A 6,034-nucleotide genomic window follows, 5' to 3' on the forward strand; every position below is an offset into this window, starting at 1 on the left:
CTGTTGGGTATTTTGAGCTCAAACTTCACATACACACTCTGGGGACATCAGAGACTTATTTTACATATTGTGAAAAGGGGCATATAACGGGACCTTTAATTCATTTTCAAAAATATCGCCTGTTTACAGTTATCAGTATCACCAAAATCCAACTGGTAATTATGAATCCTGAACCTTCACAAATGAAAATTTGTGAAAGTGAAATATGGTACAGAACACCACACCTTCTTTTGTAACTCTTTACTTTTGTTACTCTATAACATTTTATTCGTATACACTGTGCAGTGAACACTGATGTGACATGTGGCTGTAATGAAGTGCACAATGGAAGAAATAGGGAAACAAAACAGTCTTTATTAAATCTACACAGAACATTCAGGAGATTGAAGGTGAAAACATAAAGAACAACATTAAGCTTTGGGGCCGTTTACACGACACCGTTTTCAACTAAAGACGGAAAACTTTTCATGCCTTTTTGACCGTTCATTTACACGCCAGTGGTGTTTTGGGGGACTGAAAACGCAAACTTTTGAAAACGGGTTTCAAAGTGCAAGTTTATGATCGCGTTATTGTCTCTGTGTAAATCACAATTTAAAAAAAAAAAAAGTTTTAATTAAATTAAATTAAATTAAAAATTAAACCAAAACAGACTATAAATCTGTTGAATATCCGTGATTTGCTACTCTGAACTGTGTTATTCTGAGAAATGCTCATCTACTCTTTGAAAGTTGACACACTTCTTCACTACAATGTCTATTGGTCAGAACGCTGGAGGACGGGAGCCCCCAGGGCAAAGAACATGGCAAACGGCTTTCATTATGATTGGAATCTAGATCTATAAAGTGGGGCTCCAGATGCCTCTCTGTTATTTTCAGGCCCTCTGGCAACAGCTTCCAAAGGCTGGAACATATTCAATTATATTCATAAATGTAAGATCATCACACAGATGACAAATATAGAACAGATTTGTATTATTTAAATGCAACCTGGGAGAAGAGAAAAAAGACTGCGAGTGAATAAAATTACAGAGAAAATATGCAAATTGTGTAGGATTAAGATTAAGAAGATGAGCAGGGGCTGGTGAACGCAGAGCAGAGGGCTTATGACGAGAGAAGGGAGGGCTGATGCAGGAGAAGATCAGAAAGACATGAGGAAAGAATGTAGGAGAAAAGAGAGACTTGGAAGATGAGATTGGATGGGAGCAGGACGCTGAAAGGGAAAAATTAAAATGAACTGAATACAAAGAGCGACAAAAAGTGGAGAGAAAACAGTTCTGGGAAAGACAAAGCTTTACAAAACTGCAGGCTGTTGTTTGAGGTTTCAGATGTTGCTATCTGCGAAAATAAAATAGAGAAGACTGAGTATAAACAATGATCTCTTGATACAATAATACATGGGGTTTCAAACTGGGGTTAAGGGAAATTTATTGAGAAAAGTGCTATACAAATGAATTTGAACAGATTTAAAAATGCTGTAAACATAATGGAAAGTAAATATTAGATTATCTAGATTTTATTTATTCCGGTTTTGTAGAATGACAATATATCAATCTGCCTATATATCTGCCTTTTTTGTTTAGGAAGAGGGTCTCTCACAAGGGGATCCTCATATTTGGAGGTCCTGGTATCACATAAAAAAAATCATCTTCAGTTCTCCACAATCAAACACAAGTTCTGTCATGAAACTCTAGATGGCGCAGGCTGATAGGTCCTTAAACAACCTGCTTGCAATCACATTGGCTACGTCAGAAATCGCATACTTTGAGTAGATAATTATTTCATTTCATGACCTCTAAAAAAAGTATGTTCTATATAGTATGTAATCCGGATGTACTACATTCGCCCATGTTGTCATTACAGTGACCTATCTGCATGAGTTACGTCACCTCACTGCCATTCACAAATCCTCTCCCGTAGCCTCATGGGACAGTAAAGCGTCCATCGTATGCAAACTTCAGAATCTCGCTGGAAGTAGTAGGTTATCCGGGTACTTTTGCCAACTCTTTTATGAGTACTGTGAATTCAGACATAGGCCTACATATTTTGTCACATACTGTTTTTCGCCTACTATATAGGGAAGCATGCGATTTCTGATGCAGCCATGTGTTCTCTATAGAGCAGAGCTGCTACAATTCATGTATCCTATATTGGTAGCAAGTCCAATACTTGCTCTGCAGCAGCAGAAGCAATAACCAATAACAGCAGCAGAGTAGCAGATCTATTCTGCCAAGACCAAACATATTAACATATGTCGTATGATAGAATTGCAATGAATCATTTGTTGTCAAACAGCTGGTGTAAACCTTTATGAAACCCCTTACATAAAATATGTACTGCAGCTCTTTCTGAGTACATTTGTCATCCAGTTTTTGCACTTTACTGTTTCAGCTTCATATCATTTTATGAAACCATCTGTTTCTCCAATTGTTTGTTTGTGAAGAAATAAACAGCAGTTTGTAAGGCAATGTCTTACTGAAGCTGCTATCTTGTAGGAGCAAAGCATCTCATTTTGGCATAAAGTTTCATTACGGCTGTGCCTCCAACATATCAGTGTAAAAGATCAGATGAGATGATAAAAGTTCAAAGAAGTGTGATGTTGGGGAAACAGAAGAACAGAGGATAATCTGGAAGGCAAAAGCTGTAATAAATGTGTTTGGAGAAAAAAAAACAATATTCATCAAGGATAAGTACCACTAACTATAAGGATATATTCTCATTTTTAGCTCTACTAAAGGTGATTTTAGCAGTTTTTAATACCTAATGTAATATGTCCCTGATACTTTATTGATATGTCCAGACAAATCACATCGGTCTCAGCCTCAGTGCAGCTTTATGCATTGTAAACAAATAAAAAGAATCAGGGAAATGGTCCAGGTTGCAATTGCTTACAGAACCTTTAACTCGAAAAGCCTAAAAACATGTCTAGGTTATATTATATGTTATATTCACAACAAGAAAGAAAGAAAGAAAGAAAGAAAGAAAGAAAGAAAGAAAGAAAGAAAGAAAGAAAGAAAGAAAGAAATTGTATTATGCATTTAGTATTTGAGTGGTCCTACAGTATGTGTTTATACAAAAAATTTTTGCATTGTACACTGTAAAAAATTAATCTGTAAAATAACTAAATAAATATTTATTTCTGGTATTTTACAGATTTATTTTTACAGTGTACAATGCATAACAAAAAATGTTTTTATAAACACATACTGTAGGACCACTCAATTGGTTTATTATCCAGTAATTTTACGGACATTTCTGTTAAACCTAAAAAATACCTGTAAATATTACAGTAAAATACTGGCAGCAGGGTTACCAGCCAGTTACTTTATTTGTACAGTAGCGTTTCTGTAATTTAATTTACAGAATTTTCCTGTATTTTCTGATTACAGTAAATAACTGTATTTTTTACTAGTTGTATTTTTTACAGTAAACTACATGAATCTCTGTATTTGCTATATTGCTATTTATATTTAGATGCAACATGCAGTATATATTTTCCTGATTTCTGAATATTAATGACTGGCAGCTGAATTTTAAATGTTAATTATTTATCAACTGCATAAGCTTTAAACAATTTTTTAAATACATAAAATGTTGTATAATGCACAACTAAATTCCGCTATTACTTCACAAAAAAAAAAGAAAAAATATTTGCCATCCTAATCCTTCAAATCTGCATGAAAAAGTCATAAAACAGTGTATTTTGTATTATTTTGATTTCATTTTAATTTACAATTTTTTTTTTTAAATGGACATGAAATTAAATATTTTTCAATTACTTGAAACATAAATTAGCCGTCATGACCCTTCACACAAAGAGGAAATACACAAATGACATACATTTAAAACCACAAGTTGACCAACATGATCATAATAAAATGGTTCTAAAAAACACAAAGACACAGATTAATTTTCACCACTTCATTACCAGACAAGCAGCGACTCCAACAAACTTCTGGTCAAAACTGGAGAACAATTCAGCTCCAGATGCTGTTCCATCACAGGATGCCAAGAGTGGCTATAAATATTAAAAAGAACAAAGAGGACAATATATTAGATATTATTACAAAACACAATGATATAGTTAGAGACAGATAGAGAATATTAAAAGGTTACAATTGAAGGAAAAATATAGATCTTAGTGTGTGTGTGTGTGTGTGTGTGTGTGTGTGTGTGTGTGTGCATTTGATTTATATTACATTGTGGGAACCAAATGTCCCCACAAGGATAGTAAAACCTGAGATCACCTCCATTGTGGGCACCAGCCAGCGGTCCCCATGAGGGAAATGGGTTAATAAACATACTAAATTATATTTTTTTGTAAATGTAAAAATGCAGAAAGTTTTCTGTGATGGGTAGGTTTAGGGGTAGGGTTAGTGTAAGGGGACAGAATATACAGTTTGTACAGTATAAAAACCATTAAGTCTATGGAGAGTCCCCACAAAGATAGTGTGTGTGTGTGTGTGTGTGTGTGTGTGTGTGTGTGTGTGTGTGTGTGTGTGTGTGTGTACTTGTACTTCTTACATTTCAGAAATCCCACTGATATTCCAGCATTTTGCTGAGAAGAGTGGCAACATGTGGGTTCACGGCAACCAGTTTCTTCTGTACCATTTGCCCTGTTGTTTTAGATGGCAACTTTCCTCTCGACTTCTTTGTTCTTCTCTCTGGATTAATACATAAAAAGTGCCTAAAGGGTCAGGAAACAGACAATATGTAATTAAGATTGGTTTTTAGCTTTTGAGGCTTGTAATCATGTTTTTGAAATTGGACCATATGTTAGAGCAGTGTTTCTCAACTCCAGTCCTGAGGACCTCCCAGGAAGTTTCATATGTCCACTATTAAAACATCCAATTTAACTCATTAGCTTGCTAGTGTTAAAGGACAATTCCGGCACAAAATGAACCTAGGGGTTAATAACACATGGGTACCGAGTCGACCGTTCTCTGGGATGTGTTTTCATGCTAATCGAATGTAGGTTACCCAGTTTTAGCTCGAACCACTGATTAGCTTATAACGCTAGTATATAGGGCATAGAGTAAGTAAAAAGAAATCGCTAGTTAATACCACTAACAAGGCTCAAAATAGCCCCACACTAACACGGTAGCATAATGAGGGTCCCTACATGCAAACCGAAGCATTGAGAACTTTGTAAGTGTACAGACAGTTTAATAAGAAGATACTTTATAAAGACAGTACACTTTGCGTATACAGGCAGGCGCAATCTTTGGAAAACAGTCTCGACCAGTCGAACCACGAACGCAGTGCTACTCCACTGCTTTCCAAAGGAGAAGAAAATAAGAAAAGAGTGGGAAGTTGCTTGTGGACCCACGGCTGTGTTCCCGTCACTTCAGCCCTGGTGCATTTGAGGCATTTAGTCGGCTAAAAGATCGTCTTCCGCGTTATTCTCCTGATTTAAGCCTACGGTGCGGGTGCGCTAATGGACCAACTACCGGCGGTGGTGCGGTGGTTGGGGGGTTGTTTTGAAATAAAAAAGAAACAACACACTAAAGGCTGTAAAGCATTAAAATAAATATCAGTAAATAGGGCCTACTGTTAACTTAAGTAATATAATAAAGTTGAATCTATTTAAAAAAAAAAAACTTTCGTTTAATATTTCCACACAAAGACGCGAGAAAATCTTTTCAATGAAAATCTTAAATGAAGATCGCGGAACTCCAGCTTGTCTGTGTTTTCAGACCATCCGCGCTTCTTCAGAAGTGTAGAAAGCGCGTGCGTGCGTATGGTTACATGTGTCTGTAATGTGTTGTCTTCTCCTTTATTCGACAAAAATAAGGTTTTGGTCAAGTTTTTTTTTTTTTTAAAACACATTTCAGTTTCGTCTTTTTTTTCAACGATATTGCATGTTGATATAGTCACATTATTGTTTAATGACGTGGGTGTCGTCTTTCATCGCCTTGTCTTGGTCAGGGGAAAAAAGGTCATCAACGTACATTTTTTCGTTAACGAAATTAACACTGGTGACAACAAAATATTTTATTTTTTATATTTTTGACAAAATTTGAGACCCCCTTAAAATT

This window comes from Squalius cephalus (genome assembly GCF_949319135.1).
Source record: "Squalius cephalus genome assembly, chromosome: 3".
Lineage (NCBI taxonomy): Eukaryota > Metazoa > Chordata > Actinopteri > Cypriniformes > Leuciscidae > Squalius > Squalius cephalus.